The sequence below is a fragment of the Coregonus clupeaformis genome, chromosome 1 (assembly GCF_020615455.1).
Source record: "Coregonus clupeaformis isolate EN_2021a chromosome 1, ASM2061545v1, whole genome shotgun sequence".
Classification (NCBI taxonomy): Eukaryota; Metazoa; Chordata; class Actinopteri; order Salmoniformes; family Salmonidae; genus Coregonus; species Coregonus clupeaformis.
This window is the reverse complement of record NC_059192.1, coordinates 28,686,620-28,707,902: the sequence shown is the minus strand read 5'-3', so window position 1 is coordinate 28,707,902 and position 21,283 is coordinate 28,686,620. Positions and strand designations below refer to the sequence as shown.

General features: G+C 43.1%; 1 protein-coding gene across 1 annotated transcript in view; it reads right to left on the bottom strand.

Annotated features, from left to right (window-relative positions):
* The window catches only part of LOC123492045 (spectrin beta chain, non-erythrocytic 1-like), a 68,292-nt gene that overhangs the window by 38,760 nt on the left and 8,249 nt on the right, over positions 1-21,283 (bottom strand). The window lies entirely within an intron of this gene.

The following is a 21,283-nucleotide window of genomic DNA, read 5'->3' as shown; positions in this document are numbered from 1 at the left end:
TTTAGGGAAATGATCAGGCGTATGACGATTTGACATAATCAGCCAACGGTGTGTTAAGTCAAGCATATGTGTATTGCTTTTCCAACTACATCCTAACATTAGTCTTTAATCTCAAAGCCCTAATCTTCAATGATGATATGGCACTGGTTATAGAGATTCTGACTAATTCTGTCCAATTAGAAGTAAGTTGTCTCCCCCTAATGTCTCAGACAGCTTGTGTGAATCTGTAAAGCTTGTTTACAGTACCACCTCTTGGTGATAAAATGTAACTACTCCAATACATAGAAAAAGCTGAATTCTACATCAGTTGGCAATGGCAGCAACTTTTTCTGGAGGCTCCATTCCATGCTGACTACACCGGCCACACGCATGTTCATTTTGTCCATCCACACCAAGCCCCCAGTGTCCGGTCTGGAGCGTGAAGTCACAAACTCTGCTACTGCCTAGCGGTGCCAAAAGCCCTGGTCTGCCCTAAAAAGCTCATGTAAATTACGATCATCAGAACGGACAAAATTCATAATAATTGATGGCCGTTTTGGACTCTAAAATGTGTTTATTATGATTAAGTACGATCCCTTGGTGAATTATTTTAAAGTTAACTACAAATCGAAACATTTCATTAAACAGTGATCCATTCTAACCACTACATTTGTCGTCTCACAGGACCACGTGTTGACGCAGACCAATAACGGGCAGGCAGGCTACCGAGGAGGCTCACAGTTGACTCTCTCAGGCAGGATGACAATGACTACATTGACCATGATCCTTTGCTAGTTATGGCCACTTTCACCATGATCCTTTGCGATTTTTTGGTGCCATTCAGGGTTTCCACTAGTTACCACAGCCACAAACTCAAAATTGGCTTTATCATAGAAATTCATGAAAACAAATATGTGCTTTTTTAGGGTTAGGCATAAGGTTAGCAGTGTGGTTAAGGTAGGGGTTAAGGTTAGGATTAAGGTTAGATTTAAAATAGAAGAAACAGGCAGGGTTTATGACTGTAGTAACTAGTGACGACCGCCATTCAGCAATATGGTGCACTTAAAATTAAAATACTTCATGCGCCATCAGGAGTTTTCCATAGGAATATGTGGAGGACATCAGCGCTATCACTATCTACTGGTTTTAATTTCTATGATCCACACCACATGCGATCATGACACGCAGGTTAAAATATCAAAACCAACTGTGAACCAACTTTATTAATTTGGGGGCAGGTTGAAACACACAAAACATTCATGGGCATTTATCTAGCTAGCTGTTGCTAGCTAGCTTGTCCTGGGTGATGCATATGGTCCTCTTTTTAGCTGGTTCTTTGTAGAATTTTGACCCGGAGTCATACAAAATAGTGTGTTTCTCTACACCACAGATAAAAAGGGAAACCTAGTTCGTTTTTAGTTAGTTATCTTTAATTAATCTCTCCTTGTTTGTCTTTCAAGCATCCATGTGAGTTTGTATCTTCCTGATGTCCAATAAAGACGGGACTTGCAGCGTGTGGTACGTCTCAAATAGAACAAAGTTCTATTTTAACGCTTGGCTACGCAGATGCTCGTGGATTAAACGATTGAATAACATGTACACTATATATACCAAAGTTTGTGGACACCTCTTCAAATTAGTGGATTCTGCTATTTCAGCCACACCCGTTGCGGACAGGTGTATAAAATCGAGCACACAGCCATGCAATCTCCATAGATAAACATTGGCAGTAGTATAGCCTTACTGAAGAGCTCAGTGACTTTCAACGTGGCACCGTCATAGGATGCCACCTTTCCAACAAGTCAGTGTAAAGCTTGCTGCCATTGGACTCTGGAGCAGTGGAAAAACATTATCTTGAGTGATGAATCACGCTTCACCATCTGGCAGTCCGACGGACAAATCTGGGTTTGGCGGATGCCAGGAGAACGCTATCTGCCCCAATGCATAGTGCCAACTGTAAAGTTTGGTAGAGGAGGAATAATGGTCTGGGGCTGTTTTTCATGGTTCGGGCAAGGCCCCTTAGTTCCAATGAAGATAAATCTTAACACTACAGCATACAATGACATTCTAGACGATTCTGTGCTTCCAACTTTGTGGCAACAGTTTGGGGAAGGCCCTATACTGTTTCAGCATGACAATGCCGCTGTGCACAAAGCGAGGTCCATGTAGAAATGGTTTGTCGAGATCGGTGTGGAAGAACTTGACTGGCCTGCACAGAGCCCTGACCTCAACTCCATCAAACACCTTTGGGATGAATTGGAACGCCGACTGCGAGCCAGGCCTAATCGCCCAACATCAGTGCCCGTCCTCACTAATGCTCTTGTGGCTGAATGGAAGTAAGTCCCCGCAGCAATCTTCCAACATCTAGTGGAAAGCCTTCCCAGAAGAGTGGAGGCTGTTATAACAGCAAAGTGGGGACCAACTCCATATTAATGCCCATGATTTTGGAATGAGATGTTCGACAAGCAGGTGTCCACATACTTCTGGTCATGTAGTGTATGTGTACATTTATTTTGCAACACTTGCGCATGCAACGTAGCTGCTGAGGTTTGCATATTAGGCTCATTAAACTCAATGAACTCAATAAGTTGGAACAGGTTGAGAGCTTCAAGTTCCTTGATGTCCACATCACCAACGAACTATCATGGTCCAAACACACCAAGACAGTCGTGAAGAGGGCACGACAAAGCCTATTCCCCCTCAGGAGACTGAAAAGATTCGGCATGGGTCCTCAGATCCTCAAAAAATTATACAGCTGCACCATCGAGAGCATCCTGACTGGTTGCATCACCGCCTGGTATGGCAACTGCTTGGCCTCCGACCGCAAGGCACTACAGAGAGTAGTGCGTATGGCCCAGTACATCACTGGGGTCAAGCTTCCTGCCATCCAGGACCTCTATACCAGGCGGTGTCAGAGGAAGGCCCTCAAAATTGTCAAAGACTCCAGCCACCCTAGTCATAGACTTTTCTCTCTGCTACCACACGGCAAGCGGTACCGGAGTGCCAAGTCTAGGTCCAAAAGACTTCTCAACAGCTTCTACCCCCAAGCCATAAGACTCCTGAACAGCTAATCATGGCTACCCGGACTATTTGCACTGCCCCCCCACCCCATCTTTTTACGCTGCTGCTACTCTGTTAATTATTTATGCATAGTCACTTTAACTCTACCCACTTGTACATATTACTTCAACTACCTCAACTAGCCGGTGCCCCCGCACATTGACTCTGCACCGGTACCCCCCTGTATATATAGCCTCCCTACTGTAATTTTATTTTACTTCTGCTCTTTTTTTCTCAACACTTTTTTGTTGTTGTTTTATTTTACTTTTTTATTAAAAATAAATGCACTGTTGGTTAAGGGCTGTAAGTAAGCATTTCACTGTAATGTCTGCACCTGTTGTATTCGGCGCATGTGGCCAATACAATTTGATTTGATTTGATTTGATTCAGTGCACCTATAAAACAGAAAGTTAGACATAAAAATGTACACAATCTGGCCAACAACACTATTGTAGGACAACACACACACAGCATTTTCTAAACTATGCTGGTAAACTAGAAATATTCCTCAACAACATTTCATACAGATAAAATTAAAGAGTATGACTGTTAAAAAAATAATGTTAGAAGGGATACCTTGCTACAGTCCAATGAAAAGTCCTGCTGCACCACAAAAATATAAAATGATTTCAAATAGTATACACACCACATCTAAAAGCCTCTCCACTCTAGTACCCAGTATCCACCACTATCTTTAGTACGTTCCACACAAAAATATGTTCATTACTGCCTTAGCAGCCTGTCCCGCTCTCCCTCTCCTAGCCCCTGTGTTCTGCTGCAGTCAGACAGTCCTTGGCCAGACTCAGTGAATCAGCTCAGCTCATTTCAAATGGGACAGGCCAGTGTTTGCCTGATAAACTCAGCAAATCCCTCTAGAGGAGAACTCTATCTGAACACCAACAGTCAGCAAGCATTGGACAATGGTGCTCTGACTAGTGTCTACTGTCTGATGGCCAACAGAGCCACAAACATAGAGAAACACACACATTCACACGACACATTGCAAAAACATGCATGCTGCACACACCAGAGAATTACATCTTTACATTAAGGTTTGCATTATGTATGTTTTTGCCTTTTTATTATTGAAGTTAAATATCACGTCACATTATCTTCCTACATAGAGACATGACATTGGTAACTGTTTTTTTCCTCCCCTTTCCATATTGCAGATGTGTAAGTGCTGCAGGACAGTGTGAGATGGTTGACTGAGTGTACAGTCGTTGTGAAGAAGGGACGAGATGGAGAGAGAGCCGTGTCACCCGCCTCCACGCTACCAACCACTAAAACTAGAGCTTGTGTTGCTAGGCTAAAAATACATTGCCTCAGGGACGGAGTGTACTGCTGGCGTGGGTTAACACAGCCTGTGCACCCATATAGAAGAGCTACAGCAATGCGCCTGTGCACACACACTTCTGAAAGTGTGTCAGGACATGGATTTAGACTGCATGGTGACAATCAGCAGTGGCAGTGGAAGAGATTAACACGAAGACAGCATAATGGTATCTAGTGGTGAAAACAGCACACTGTAAATGATGCTGAACACCAACAGCGCCTGTCCTGGTGCAGTACTTAACCAGACCACCAGGGGAACCAACCACTACCGATGGTTGAGAGCTTTCGAACCATGACCGGGATCACTGGTGTGGAATAAGGGCTATGGATTTTACAAGTCATTCTTCCATACAGTGAGCAGTGTTGTTCTCCACATTTGCTAGATTGCATGAGAGTGTCTGCAGTATGTAATGGGTTTGGCTCAGGAGTAGTATGTCTGGATACTCTAATTCTAAACCTTCTTCACCAAAGAGGCTCAGCCCCATCAACGCGTCATCCTCACACCCCCACCATCCTCCCACCAACATCCTCACATCCTGTCACTCCTCTGATGATGCAGGGAGATGCAGTGTTCACCCACTGTGTGTTGGGTAAGACAGAGAGATGGAGAGAGAGAAGAGAGAGGGTTGGTCTGCTGTGACTATAGGCTATAAAGGGCAGGGATAAGATACAGAATCTAGATGCTGATGTGTGTGTGTGTGTGTGTGTGTGTGCGCGCACATAGGGCAGTAGATGGATAACAGGTCGAACAGATATATTTTTAGCCTGTGTGGTGAAGGAGGGTGAGCACCTCACAAGAGACAGAAAGAGGGAGGAGAGGAGGAGAGGATCGAGGGGAGACGAGAATGCAATAAATTAGGGTCCTCCTCTCAATACCTATCTATGGATGACCTTCAACAAATTGTGCCTTGGCTTGTATCCACCCATCTCTCTCTCTGGTCATCCTATTACAGACTACAAATATCACCCATCTGACAGGTCTACAGAGGATTTATTCATTATCCATGACAGTGCACTGAACACAGACACACAACATACAGCTATTGATTGTACTGACACTGACATGCAGAGATGATCTCATACACAAAAACAAACATTCACAAAAAAACAATACAGCAACATTCCATCATTTAAAATCAGGGCTAATCCATACCAACTGCTGACTCACTTCACTTTCAAAGCCTCTCTTCTTGAGGAAGGTCATTTCATCATTCTCCTCTCCTATCCTAAGAGCGACACACATTGTGCCTTTCCCTGAGCACAGGCTCAACATGAGCACATCAGGGGTCAAATAAACTGATCTGCAGGCTGGCACATCGATATAAAAGAGGTCAACGTTGGGTCAATATAAGCCTAGAAAGTAGAAAGCTGGCATGGAATGCTCTTAAATCCTGGGGGCACAGAAATAGATGATTTCATCATCAGAATATGATTAGCATTTTTGCATTGTTTACATTGACCCCAATGCTACTTAAGAATAGGGTAAATAAGGGCCCACTTTCTCAATATTTTCTTAAAGCTGCATGTGTGGTCAAACACAGATCTGTCATCATTTACAATAATTTATTGCCATTTAGTTACAGCTGTATCGGATCCTCTCCGGCTCTCGTTTTCAATTTTGTGCTGCCTTTCTCCCTAAACTATTTGTTTGATTTCTCCTTCACCCTTTCTTACCCTTTCATGCTTTCTCTTTTGATCCAGCGCATTATAATAATTTTAATCTCTCTCTCCAGTCTCCTACACAGAATAATTTCAGTGACTGTATTGAAAAGGGCCTTTATCAAGATCGAACTAAAGATCTCCATGGATACCAAACAGACAAAAGCCTTTGTTGCAAACTGAAAATGGTACAGTGTTCCATCTCGGCCTACTCCACAAGGCTGCCAAGCATAACACAAAGGCAAGTCCAAAACAATCTTATTTTACAATGTACTTGATCAAGAGATAGGAAAATAAAAACAGTAATAGTTCACATACGAATTGAAAACCAATGAAGGGTTAAAAACAAACATTTTCAGTCAAAGGGTTTTGTGAAACAGCAGATGATTTGTAGTTTTATACTATACTCTTGACTAGAGCACTTATATTTACTTAGTTTGCTATACATTTGTAAATATCTAATCGTCACAGCCTGAACCTGTGAAAACAGGGCTCTATATACTATGAAGGGACATTGGTTGCAGTTTCTCCAGTTGCCTTCTCTGTCAAACCCAATAGCAGGCTCTGAAAGCTCTCTCACTGCAACCTCTCTGGCATAATCCACACTAACCAGGTTTCCATCCAACCATTTCATGTGGATTAATTACCTGACACATCAAAAAAGTCACGACCGGGCTAATGGAAACAGGAAATGCTGGTACATATACAGTACCAGTCAAAAGTTTGGACACACCTACTCATTCCAGGGTTTTTCTTTATTTTTACTATTTTCCACATTGTAGAATAATAGTGAAGACATCAAAACTATGAAATAACACATATGGAATCATGTAGTAACTAGAAAAGTGTTAAACAAATCAAAATATATTTTATATTGCAGATTCTTCAAAGTAGCCACCCTTTGCCTTGATGACAGCTTTGCACACTCTCGGCATTCTCTCAACCGGCTTCATGAGGTAGTCACTTGAAATGCATTTCAATTAACAGGTGTGCCTTGTTAAAAGTTAATTTGTGGAATTTCTTTCCTTCTTAATGCGTTTGAGCCAATCAGTTGTGTTGTGACAAGATGGGGGGGTATACAGAAGATAGCCCTATTTGGTAAAAGGCCAAGTCCATATTATGGCAAGAACAGCTCAAATAAGCTAAGAAGAACGACAGTCCATCATTACTTTAAAACATGAAGGTCAGTCAATACGGAAAACTTCAAGAACTTTGAATGTTTCTTCAATTGCAGTCGCAAAAACCATCAAGCGCTACGATGAAACATGAGGACCGCCACAGGAAAGGAAGACCCAGAGTTACCTCTGTTGCAGAGGATAAGTTAATTAGTTACCAGCCTCAGAAATCGGCAATTAACTGCACCTTAGATTGCAGCCCAAATAAATGCTTCACAGAGTTCAAGTAACAGACACATCTCAACATCAACTGTTCAGAGGATAATGCGTGAATCAGGCCTTCATTTTTTTAAACATTTGAGTCATTTAGCAGACGCTCTTATCCAGAGCGACTTACAGTTAGTGAGTGCATACATTTTCATACTGGCCCCCTGTGGGAAACGAATCCACAACCCTGGCGTTGCAAGCGCCATGCTCTACCAACTGAGCTACACGGGGCCCACACTTCATGGTCGAATTGCTGAAAATAAACCACTACTAAAGGACACCAATAAGAAGAAGAGACTTGCTTGGGCCAAGAAACACGAGCAATGGACATTAGACCGGTAGAAATATGTCCTTTGGTCTGATGAGTCCAAATTTCAGATTTTTGGTTCCAACCACCATGTCTTTCTGAGACACAGAGTAGGTGAACGGATGATCTCCGCATGTGTGGTTCCCACTGTGAAGCATGGAGGAGGAGGTGTAGAGGGGAAGTGAGGTTACATTTGTTGTATGATCTACAGCTTGAAGGAGTGTACAATTACTGGATGTGTTTGTGTGGGTGATATTTGCTTAAGCTTCTAATTATGTATTTTCAGACTTTTCACGCATATACGTGTGGGTGTCTCCCCTAGGAATTTGAGTAAAAATAAAAAAATAACCCAAAAGCAAAATCCTATGTGCGTGAATGTGAAAACTTGAAATGTATACGTGTGACTAAGTAGAGCTGTCATAACCTATAAAGTAAAATCCAGTGAGGATGTTTGAGTGGGCATAGTCAGTGATCCATCCAGCTGTGTCCCTCAGGGTAGGGAATAATTTATGTTATTGTTAAGGCAGAGTGCAGATTGTGTGGTTGCAGAATTCTATCCTGTGCCTGGCTTTTCTAAAGCATCAGGAATACTCAAGCTTTAAGTGAGGCTGACAGTAGCTAGGTTTCCATCCAATTGGCGACAGACTTTCATGTGAATATTCTAAAATCAGAATAAAACAATATGTGCATTTTCCCACCAGAGATGTGTTTCCATCAAATTTATTGCGGATAAAAGTATGTGCGTGATGACATAGTGCACATAAAAATAACTTCCCATGTACCTAACATTTTTTCAAGTTAAATGGGTTTCCATCAAATGTTCAACTCTACTGATGGTTTTGTCACAACAACTGTTGCGTTATATAGCAAATGTGACCACTCTGGTCTTGGCACGCGCGCTCTAGCCAACAGCTCGCAGATACAGTGCGGGTCAGTGGAGGCTGCTGAGGGGAGGTTGGCTCATAATAATGGCCGGAATGGAGTTAATGGATTGGCATAAACACATGGAAACCATGTGTTTGATGTATTTGATAACATTCCACCAATTCCGCTCCAGCCATTACCACAAGCCCATCCTCCCCAATTAAGGTGCCACCAACCTCCTGTGGTGCGGGTAGGCTACCTACATGATGATGTCAGGGACAAGATTGCAGACCTACACAAGGCTGGAATGGGATAAAATACCATCGTCAAGCAGCTTGGTGAGAAGGTGACAACAGTTGGTGTGATTATTCGCAAATGGTAGAAACACAAAATAATTGCCAATCTACCTCGGCCTGGGGCTCCATGCAAGATCTCACCTCGTGGAGTGTATATAGCCTCCCTACTGTTATTTTATTTTACTTCTGCTCTTTTTTTTCTCAACACTTTTTTTGTTGTTGTTTTATTTTTTATTTTTTACTTTTTTTGTTAAAAATAAATGCACTGTTGGTTAAGGGCTGTAAGTAAGCATTTCACTGTAATGTCTGCACCTGTTGTATTCGGCGCATGTGACCAATAACATTTGATTTGATTTGATTTGGAGTTGCAATGATCATGAGAACGGTGAGGAATCAGCCCAGAACTACACGGGAGGATATTGTCAATGATCTTAAGGCAGCTGGGACCATAATCACCAAGGAAACAATTGGTAACACACTACGCCGTGAAGGACTGAAATCCTGCAGCGCCCACAAGGTCCCCCTGCTCAAGAAAGCACATATACAGGCCCGTCTGAAGTTTGCCAATGAACATCTGAATGATTCAGAGGAGAACTGGGTGAAAGTGTTGTGGTCAGATGAGACCAAAATCGAGCTCTTTGGCATCAACTCAACTCGCCGTGTTTGGAGGAGGAGGAATGCTGCCTATGACCCCTAGAACACCACCCCCACCGTCAAACATGGAGGTGGAAACATTATGCTTTGGGGGTGTTTTTCTGCTAAGGGGACAGGACAACTTCACCGCATCAAAGGGACGATGGACGGGGCCATGTACCGTCAAATCTTGGGTGAGAACCTCCTTCCCTCAGCCAGGGCATTGAAAATGGGTCGTGGATGGGTATTCCAGCATGACAATGATCCAAAACACACGACCAAGGCAACAAAGGAGTGGCTCAAGAAGAAGCACATGAAGGTCCTGGAGTGGCCTAGCCAGTCTCCAGACCTTAATCCCACAGAAAATCTGTGGAGGGAGCTGAAGGTTCGAGTTGCCAAACGTCAGCCTCGAAACCTTAATGACTTGGAGAAGATCTGCAAAGAGGAGTGGAACAAAATCCCTCCTGAGATGTGTGCAAACCTGGTGGCCAACTACAAGAAACGTCTGACCTCTGTGATTGCCAACAAGGGTTTTGCCACCAAGTACTAAGTCATGTTTTGCAGAGGGGTCAAATACTTATTTCCCCTCATTAAAATGCAAATCAATTTATAACATTTTTGACATGCGTTTTTCTGGATTTTTTTATTGTTATTCTGTCTCTCACTGTTCAATTAAACCTACCATTAAAATGATAGACTGATAATGTCTTTGTCAGTGGGCAAACGTACAAAATCAGCAGGGGATCAAATACTTTTTCCCCCTCACTGTATATACTGTAATCAGTATATATTCTATAATATTCTACTGTATTTTAGTCCATGCCGCTCGGTCTTTGCTTGTCCATATATGTATATATTCTTAAATTCCATTCCTTACTACATTTGTGTGTATTGGGTATATGTTGTGAAATTGTTAGATATTACTTGTTAGATATTACTGCACTGTCGGAGTTAGAAGCACAAGCATTTCGCTACACCCGCAATAACATCTGCTAAACACGTGTATGTGACAAATAACATTTTATTTTATTTTATTTGAAGAGGAAAGCTGTCCAGAGCTTTTCAGAATGATTCAGTGAGTGGTTCTATCTACAGCATCTGGGCTATGTTAGACAGCTGTTGAGTTTCATCTCGATTGCTTGGAGAAAGACAGTCCCCGTCGCCAAGGTACACAAACAGCACTTTGAAGTGACAGAGTCCAAGCTATAAGCCACTCCTGTCCTCTTTTTAAGGTGAAGCCTACCCTACACTAGAGCCCAGATAAGGGATGCTAACTTCAGGACATTACCTATTCTGGTCAAGTTCCAGGATCCACTGTGGAATGCCTCCAGTCGAATTACTAAAAATCTATCCAGACCATAATATGCATCCTTTGATATTAATTTGCACCATATATAAGGAAGGACAGGGCCAAACTGGTGACCCTATGGCCACAATAACATCTGGGATATAGGACTATAGTGTGAAGGAGAAATACACCAGACGGTCAGACACTGAAGAGAATAACATATTGAGACCAATAAAATACCCCAAAACCTCAGTCACAAGATCCTTTGGGGTTTTTCCATGTCAAACATTCCTGCCTGTTTATTAGGTTATCCAAGAAATTGACAGCTAATGTCTTAAGCAGTTGCTATGTATTTTGTGATAAAGTCTCAAATACATGACCATTTCTGTCTGAGAGCTGAAGTTCTACTCTGAGGTTTCTTTAGGCACAATAACATAATTCACCAAGGAATAGCAGTCACATATAGATAACTTTAAGCAAGATGAAGATAGGAGATAAGAAAAGGACATCTATCTAAACACGTTGACATAGCATGTGTCATATTCATGTGTCATATTCAGTTTACAAAAATAAGAACATCTGATAGTGAAACAATGTTTAAACAGTTTTTATTTACGAGCCAATATATGTTTCGAACTAAGAACACTCAGGGGACACTCATCCTCACGATTCTTAACAGGCATCATCTCAGTCACTAAGAGTGATTAGGAATTCTGTCTGGGCGACTGGGCGGGCAGTCCTTCAGTGACCTAGTATTGCTGTCCTTGGTGATTATTCACTCTCCACAGCTCCCATGGTGATCCCATGGTGCTGGCGGCAGGGGACTGATAACAACCTCCCTTTGTGGCCCCACAGAGACAAACCAGAGCCTGGCTGGAATAAAGTCAGCCATTCACTGGCTTCCGGACTCCTCTGCAATGTCATGTGCCGTAAAAGAATGTCACACACACAGACACACCGCAGTGACTGTCCCAGCCCGACAGGGGAGAACGGAGAGGGGTGTGCCCATGCCATTGGAAATGATGAGGTCATCCTAAATACATCCAACAGACAATAAAATAAAGTGCACACTTCTCAATAGTTCCAGAGGCCAATCATTGGGAGTGCATTGTGCAGTATTGTCACTCTGAAAATGACATCATTGACCAGACAAACTCTGCTGCAGTATTTGCCTTTGGTGATACTAATACAAAATCTAGTATAAAGTATTTCTGGACAATATAAATATGAAATTGCACAATACAGTGCTCTTCGAATACATTCATTCATTCATTCCCTCTGCTAATAAACTGAAATACGGAGACTGTTTTTCCACTCTCTCCCTCCTCCTTTCCACTCTTCATATGAGGATTTCAACAGATGAGAACACGTGGCAGTAAGACAGTGAGAGTGCAGCGAGGGCCACAGTGGGACCAGTGGAGTGGAATCGAGGGGGCCACACGTCACCACCTCATTAGACTGAGGGCCCTGAGGAGCTTACAGGGCCGTGTCTAATGATCCAGTGATATATGGGATGTGTGTTGGAGCCGTGATAAACCTACTCAAGGGAGTTCTCTGGCATGCCAAATATGACGAGTGGGTCTGTGTTTTAAAATAGCTGGGTATATACATACGTACTTCAATGGATGGTGCCCAGATGATTATAATGTCTTCGTTCTAGCCAGCCCAACTGTGACACTCAGCCTGGAGAAGCCTCGTAACGAACCAAGGCTGCGGTCTTACTGATGTAAGTAGAGGAAGATTCTCACCTGACGAGGGCTCAGCCAATCATATGAATCCGAAGTGTGTTAACATTAATAAAATATGCTGATGTTAGCGTGTTCATGCAAATCAGATGAATGCACAGAAATTATTCGGTTGTGCCGGTCTCCATCATGTTCATCCATGTTCAGTTCAGATAGCATGCATGTTGGTCAACAGCACTAGCAACATTACAGTAGTCTCCTGGTAAATACACTCCTGCTGTGTGGATGAATTATGAATGAAGGCCTGAGTGTATCTGGGGGTGGGGATGTGTGCATCTCTCATGATCTTCCGAGTGGCACAGTGGTCTAAGGCACTGCATCGCAGTGCTAGCTGTGCCACTAGAGATCCTGGTTCGAATCCAGGCTCTGTCGTAGCCGGCCGTGACCGGAAGACCCATGGGGCGGCGCACAATTGGCCCAGGGTAGGGGAGGGAATGGCCGGCAGTGATGTAGCTCAGTTAGTAGAGCATGGTGTTTGCAACGCCAGGGTTGTGGGTTCGATTCCCACGGGGGGCCAGTATGAAAAAATATAAAAATAATGTCTGCACTCACTAACTGTGAGTCGCTCTGGATAAGAGTGTCTGCTAAATGACTAAAATGTAAATGTCATGATCAATAGTAAGCGTGCACTGAGGAAAACCCCTCCCTTTCGCCCGTAGTAACACAGTAGGCTTTATTCTGAGGAATAGAGATGTCACACTATTGCATCAGTCACAGCTCACTGGGCTTCACTGTGGATGTGATGGTAGAGGAAAACCCATCTCATAAACAGTAATAGTGAAATAAATGAACTCTTTTCCATGAATAAAATGTGTTTAATGTCAACACTGACCTAAGGACAGCAAGTGACTCTATATAGGCAGAAACACATAGGCCTATAGATTTTATAAGTACAACAGTATCAAACCAGTACGTTCCAAACCATAGCAGTTATTTTCAGTACCATTATCGAAGCTGATGGGCATGTTGGTACCTTGTGTGCAAGTTCATGAGGGCAGCAATAGTCTACCACATTTAAAGAGACTTTTCCGGAAGATTAGCATACTTTTTAGCCAGTAGTTCTGAAAGTAGCTGTCAAGAGCCAAAATGGGTCCCCGAAAATTGCCTACTACATCATATACTTGTAAGTCGCTCTGGATAAGAGCGTCTGCTAAATGACTTAAATGTAAATGTAATATATGTGCAATAAGTGAATGCTCGCTCTCTCGGTCGCTGCTGTGTCACTGAGCCGTTGGGCAACCTCATTGGATACTTCTGGCGAGCCTGGGCCAGCTTTCTTCTTTCATTGTGCAACTCGTCAATGTGCATCTTGCTAGCTGTCACCAGAGAGGAAGAGGTGAAACGAGAGGTTTTCCTCCTCCCAAAATCAGTCCACGAAAGTATGGAGGTAAATGAGAGATCGTCGAATTTGGTCAACAGATTTTCTTATTGCTAATTTGCTACGTGGGGCTTATTTGATCGAATAGAAGTTTCGTAATGGTTAGGTTGTTAGGTTGTTATGCACTGATACAAGTGGACACACGTGTCATTTCGGCAACTTTGAAGAAAACACATTTATATCAGAGTTGTGCCTGTTGGATATAACCCCTCGTGGATATAACCCGTTTTAGCATGGACATTGCCGCTGAGGGCTTCCACCATTTTAAAGAAGTCAACTGGGTGGGGATTCCTATGAGTTGGGAGCAATCAGCCAATGAAGAAGAAAATGGACTACTTTAAAATGGAGAGCCTCAATGTCGCTGCCCATGCTGTCAAAGATGCTATAATTGCACAGATACAAAGATGAATCCTCTATTTATCTCTATAGCCTTTTGTTCACACACATATCTGCCCTCTCATTGGCTAGAATAGTCCCACCTGACCTTGCCTCCTCCCTTCAATCTTTGAAGACATGTATTTCCATTCTTAGAGCAGTCACTTGACTATCTTGTCAATATAATAGACAATCTTTGCTGTCACTCAAATAGTGAGGGGCTGAAGCTTATTGGCTGGAACTCGAATTACTAGGGGGCTGGCCCATGTGGGCCAAGCTTGCAGTACTCAAAATGGCACCACACAGCTTCCAGAAAACAGTTGCTTTCAAACTAGGGATTTCGTGGCTAATTGAGGTAAGACAGTAATTCTGTTCATATATTATGCATGTATGAACTACACATTGACACATCAAGCCCAAACCGAGGGTTTGATTTGATTTGATTTTTAAAAATACTTACGTAATCGCCAAAGTTCCAGAACGTCTCTTTAATCAGAAAGGTTGCCAATATATTGATGTACTCCTATTGAAAGCCCAAAACTGCATAACCCTAGCCAGTGCACAAGTAGAAACAGTGCATATTCCAGGCACACAATGGTTTGGATACCAGTACTCTCCCACCCACTCTCCTCTCAGAGTACAAACACTCAAAAGCTAACTCCTTTCCTGCGCTTACGCAACTCTGCCTGCCCTGATGCCAAAAAGCTCTTCTCCCTCTGTCCCAAAAACAGCCACTCCTCTCCATGCATGGGTGGGGGACAGGGAGGGAGTGGTATGGGGTACTAAGGGAGAGGGTGGGGTATTGGGGCATAGGGGAGAGAGGGTTGGATGTTGGGGGCTAAGGGAGAGAATGTTGGATTTGTTGGGGTGGGAGGCTGACGGCAGGCCACAGGCTTTAGGGATCAGGGGTCTCTGAACCTAGAGCCTAAATAATATAACCAAACAGTTTTGATCTGTGCTTAGAGGGCAAAATCATTAACGGTTAACATCCACAGGCGCAGGGGCAGCTGAGAGGACGATAGAGGAAGGGTAGGAGGACAGAGAATGCCAAGCAAACAAAAGACAGAAGGATATGATATCCATATTAAAAGGTACCAGCTGCTATAATTCTGCTCCCTGCTAGCTGTTTGACAGGCAAGACTGTGTCTACAGCACTAGTCAGTATCAAAGCATACCTTGGTAAAACCTCCAGGAGTCCATTTAGGCGGTGTAGCAAAAGGGAGAAAGAGACAGGGAAACTCCTCCAGGCCACCAGCACGGCTCACATCTCTCAACACTTGACGGCAACATATCTTTGTGGATCTTGGCCACTTTCATGGTATGCCATTAACCCAGGTTTTACAAATGAGAGGACAATTCCCCTAACAGACTAACCTCATGGTACAGTAAATAAACCAGGCATTAAAATCGACCATACGTCTTCCAGTTGGCTTCTGGTCCGCATCAGGCAAGATTAACAGCTGGGTAACTTTCACACCACTGAGCTGGGTAACTGAGACTTTGCCAAATGCACTGTGGATATTGCATTTCAGAAGAGCGCTTCCCTGTCCTGAATAATAAAAGACCTGTTTAAAGAAGCCGATGCAAAGAAGTTTTATTGAAGAACAAGGTTACATCCAGCACAAAAATATATCAGTTCTTGATCTGATCAAACAAAGAAAGGAAATATTCTACAGCAGTTCACTGCTCAAATTTAAACAATTATAAAAGCCATTAAGGCCTGGACAACATCACTAGTGAAAGAGATCTGACGTGAAGAAACCAAGATGACCCTCATAACCCTCCAGCCGGGTGACACAGACAGATCTAGTTGAAGTTTTCCAGATATACACATTTGCACAAATCTGATAGAGAATTAGTCCTCAAAATAATTCCCATTTCCCAACACAGGAGAATAGAACCATTGACAGTTTTGCGCTATACAAATGGCCCGATACACAACACATTTCACAGGGTTGTGCAGCATAGCCCGAATTAAACTCATTGCTGCGCATGGGCTTGAACTGAAAAAATTACATTTAATAAAACAATAATTTGGGAGAAAATAATTGAATCAGAATGACAACTATGAACAACAATAGCGATAGCATGATGTCAATGAAGATATACAAAAGAAGTAAAAAACATAAAAATACTGGTTTGTACAGCTTAAACTACTGGTATCTAGCCTTAACAAACAAGAAGCCAAAGCAAACTGTAACAGAGGGTGTTGAGTACTAGGGAGAGGCAGAATCATGCAGTAATCAAAACCATACATCAACTAATCTCAAATTAATATGGCATCCAGACAGTTCAGCCCATAAAGAACCAGAGGACTGGAGCCCTGCCAAGCATTTTATGTCTAATATGTCACCATGGAAATCCTCACAAGCACTTTGGCTGTCATTGGGGACCAGCCAAGCCCGCCATACACAACTCCCAAAGTGGGGCGGACATTTTGTGGTTAGTGGGAGTAAGGGCCAGTGATGGGACGTTTAAATGGAGGACTTAGGATGGGCGGTCTTGTTTTGACTATCCCCTTTTTTTCCAGCTTAACGTTGTAGCTTAGCCACATGCACACAGCAAGAGGACGTCCACAATGTCAATAAACAATGAACTCTCCTCAGCAAAATACACTTCACACTTAAATCCGGTCTCTGATAGCACACAGAAGGGCTCAGCTCATTGCATAATGGACTGCTGAATATTCATGTGGAAAGTGAAAACACGTTTACAGGAAGCTCCTAATGATAATCTGATTTGTGTTTGGGATCCTGGCTGCTTCATCTGTCTCCACTGAGGCGGAACAGGGCACCCCACTGAACGGGAGCTTTGCTGAGAGACCGGTTGGGATAGTAGCAAGGGAAAGGACTACTGGGAGCTATTACTGGGGAGAGAAACAATGTTGTGATTAAGCTACAAGTCTGTCTAAACCCTTTGTAAACCACAAACTGTAAGCAATTCTATCCATGACAATTAAAAAGACAGTTATTAATGCTACTTTAACGACACTTACTGAAATAAAAATAATTGTCTTGCATGGAAAAAGGATTCTTCAAATTTCTCACCACTTTAGTTAGGAAGTGAAGGGTGCAAATTGCCATTCCTCTGAGATGGGCAGGAAGCACTTGAGACAAATAGGGTCAAGAGGACCCTTCAGAGCTCAAGATCTCCTATCTCACTCCCCGCCTAAATGAGGAACGGTAACGTGGCTAACTTCATCCAATGCAAGCTGATATGCCTGCACCAATTCAAACTTTGGCCAAGACATCCTAAACATAAGCCAACATATAGCAGGACAACCCAGCCAACAATTAACTACATGCAGGCTTGCAAGTCAAGGCTGACAAATGTTCACATCTGGAATCACAGGTAGAGAGTTTGTCTCCCCTTTCATCTTTTGGTTTTTAATGAGCAGTCATAACACTTACCCACTGTCCCCATAAACCACAAGTCCTCCTTTTTGGGAAAACAAATATTTATCTACAGTGCTTGACTTCACCTGAGTTTGACCGGTCACTGGGAGGCCAAGTTTTGGATTAGACCTCAGGTTTTAATAACACTCCCACGCTGCATCTATCAAGCAGTTCTCTCTGTCTTTATTACATTTTCTTGGCTTTTGAAGTTCATCTCAGACATTTGCACTGCAGACAGCACAGGTTGTTCCAATCTCAGACCAGGGTGGGACAGTATTGGTGCACAGCCAAGGAAAGGGAGGAGGACCAAGATCTCATGACTGATTACTGCTTAGTGTGGCTTCCAGAATGTTCAGCATCTGTTCAGCAACTCTCGTCACTTATCCTTTACTAAAATCTATACTGCTAACCCATTTCTACCATCCCTTAGACTCTACACAAGCTATTTGTAGCCATCTATTAGCAATATCTTTATTCTGTGTTAAAATCTAGGCTGTTACTGGTCAGGAGGTATCTGAATACTGCAAGGCACCGAATATTTTAATCACATTTGTTTATATAGTAATGCATTCCAATGATTGTATAAAACAGATGGGAAATGAGTTTAAGAAAAAAATGCTTTTTTCAGTAATCAATAATGCTGAATATACTGTAAGTCACTTAACTCACAGTAAAATAAAATCTGAAATTATCCAAGGTGCTTAGTATATAAGGACTATACACTGAGTATACAAAACATTAACAACGCCATGACATAGACTGACCTGGTGAATCCAGGTGAAAGCTATGATCCCTTATTGATGTCACTTTTTAAATCAACTTCAAATCAATGTAGATTAAGGGGAGGAAACAGTTTAAAGAAGGATTATTAAGCCTTGAGACAATTGAGACATGGATTGTGTATGTGTGCCACTCAGAGGGTGAATAGGCAAGGCAAAATATTTAAGTGCCTTTGAACGGGGTATGGTAGTAGGTGCCAAGAACTGCAATGCTGCTGTGTTTTTTCCACTCAACAGTTTTCCGTGTGTATCAAGAATGGTCCACCACCCAAAGGACATCCAGCCAACTTGACGCAACTATGGGAAACATTGGCGTCAACATGGGCTAGCATCCCTGTGGTACGCTTTCGACACCTTGTAGAGTCCATGCCCCGACTAATTGAGGCTGTTCTGAGGGCAAAATTAGGTGTTCCTGTTTGGAATACTCAGTGTATAAAGTACACTTTTGGCAGCACCAGTGGGAGCCAACACATTCCAAAATTCCTCCAATCCCTGCCATATCTGTTATATATCCACAATGGATTTACACAGGCTTTCTGCAGCACGTCTCTCATTACATTACCACCTTCTGTAGGTCCGTACGGAGCAGAGAACAGGAAGAACACTCCCCTGAACTCCACCCTCACTACAGTATGTGCTGTAACTCCTCCATGCATCTAGAAGTGTCATAGCCGAGCATTGAGCAGGCGCACGCACATACTCCAGCATCCTCAGTGTGTTCCGTCAGTGCAGCCCTAGGCAGATCGACAGCCAGCACGTAAAGCTCTGGACAGATTGGAGAACCTCCCATGAATCCATCACATCTCACCTTGTATGACTGCCAGGGCATCTTGGACCATACTGCTGCTCCCCCCCAGTGCATTGTGGGATGTCATATTACTCTATTTAGATTATATACGTGAGTCTCTGGGCATGCTCACATCACTCTGTTATTAGAGCAGAGTTGCACGGGAGCTCAGCTGGGTCATCCAGTGGTCAGCACCCAGCATCACAGTGGAAACCAAGAATCTTCTCAGACCTGGTTGTAGGTTGATATGTTCAAGTCGCGTCGGGGACAATTTTTGCTAACCCTTACCCTAAACCTTTTCCTAACCTTAACCGAATCCTCCTAACCTGCCACATTAATTCTCCTAAAATGCCATGTTAATTCTCCTAATCTGCTGTGTAAATTATCCTAATCTGCTACGAAAAGTAACTTCTGCTAGTCAAAACCTGCAGTCTGCCCTGAGAACAGTCTTGGTTTCCACTAATGCAATACAGCGGTCAGTCTCACTTGTTTTGGGAGGGTAATGGTTTAACACGCTAGCTTCTGGAGTACAAGATGCTGTTGTTGACGTGAGATTGAATCTCGCCGTGAGCTGACGAGGATCGACCCCATCACATAGATACCGTGCATCAATAAGGTGTTGTTCCCGACCATGTGACCTGGCCAGGAAAAGGGTAGTCCTTGGGAATCCCCAGTTCTTGTTACTCTCAGCTCTGATGTCAATCTCCTGCTGTGACATTATTGGCAGGTCAGCCAATCAAACAATCCCCCTGTCTCCTGGGGAATCAATTCTGGGTGGCCACTGTGAGCCATGGGGTTGAATGATGTGTTCAAGGACACTCTCCAAGGGCTTTGCCTGTGGCCTCCACTTTTTTCCCAACATGCTGTGTGTGGAACAGAATGTATTTATGGGAAAATAATACTCCAGGGGAAAATCTCCTTAATACCTCTTCGGCACAACTCATCCCCCAACCCCTCAAATCCCACAGAGCCCCCAGCCTTGGTAAAAAATGTAAAACTCTCACAGGCACACAATCACCCACACACACAGGCACATTGAAAAACAAGCACTCAGATTTCCAAACAAACATATGTCATATGAAGGAGTATCTGGATGCAGCACTGTAGTAGGATATTACAGTACAATATTATTTTGGAAAAGCTTCTGCCATTATGCTGGTCAACATATGCAGTTATTCCAGGGACGTCTAGCCCTAAGGCTGTAGAGGAGACAGGGCTTTACAGGATCCAGACAGTGTTGAGGCCATCAGCTGCTTTGTCATTATAACACTATATTATTGACAGTGACGAGGCCCAACTTGGCTGATCCTGTGATCCTGAGGGTGAGACTGGCACAACTTCAAAGCTCACAATGAAAAGTACACACACACACTACAGGGGGACTAGGCTCTGAGGGAAACAGGTCAATTAGAGCAAATCTCAGCATGACCCCTTTATAGTAAACAGTTTTTCTAACCCCTGAAAGACAAAGGTTAACTCACAATGCTTCACACCACAGCTAGGGACAGATAGCGAAAGGTTGAACTGACCCGAGATTACTTCACTAACAGCCAGCAAGACGGGACATTCACATACTGTTACTGTGAATAAAGGACAAGAAAAGGAAGATAAAAAGGGAAAGGAACAACCCCAGTCCAGATGCAGCAGAGTTTAAGACCCTCGTCTTATCCCAGGGGGACGTCTAATCACTCATTTCCGTAGATTCATTCTGGGGCTCCGCCTGTACAGCTAATATCCACAACAACCTCCTGAGGCTCCTCTATCTAAAGGAGGTACAGAGCAAACACTGGGTTTCACATTGACTTTATCATTAACTCTTCCATGTCACCCTCTCTCAAAGCCTCTGAAATCTAACCGTGTCGAAACATCTCATGGGCTCAAAAATGAAAAATAAACAAAATGTATATTGGTGCTTCATTTTCATTTCCTTATGTTGACATTATGTGGGGGTGTTTGCAGAATGATTCTTTAGAGATAGAACAGATTAACAAAGAGTGTATGGCTCCTTGGCTAGTGTTTTA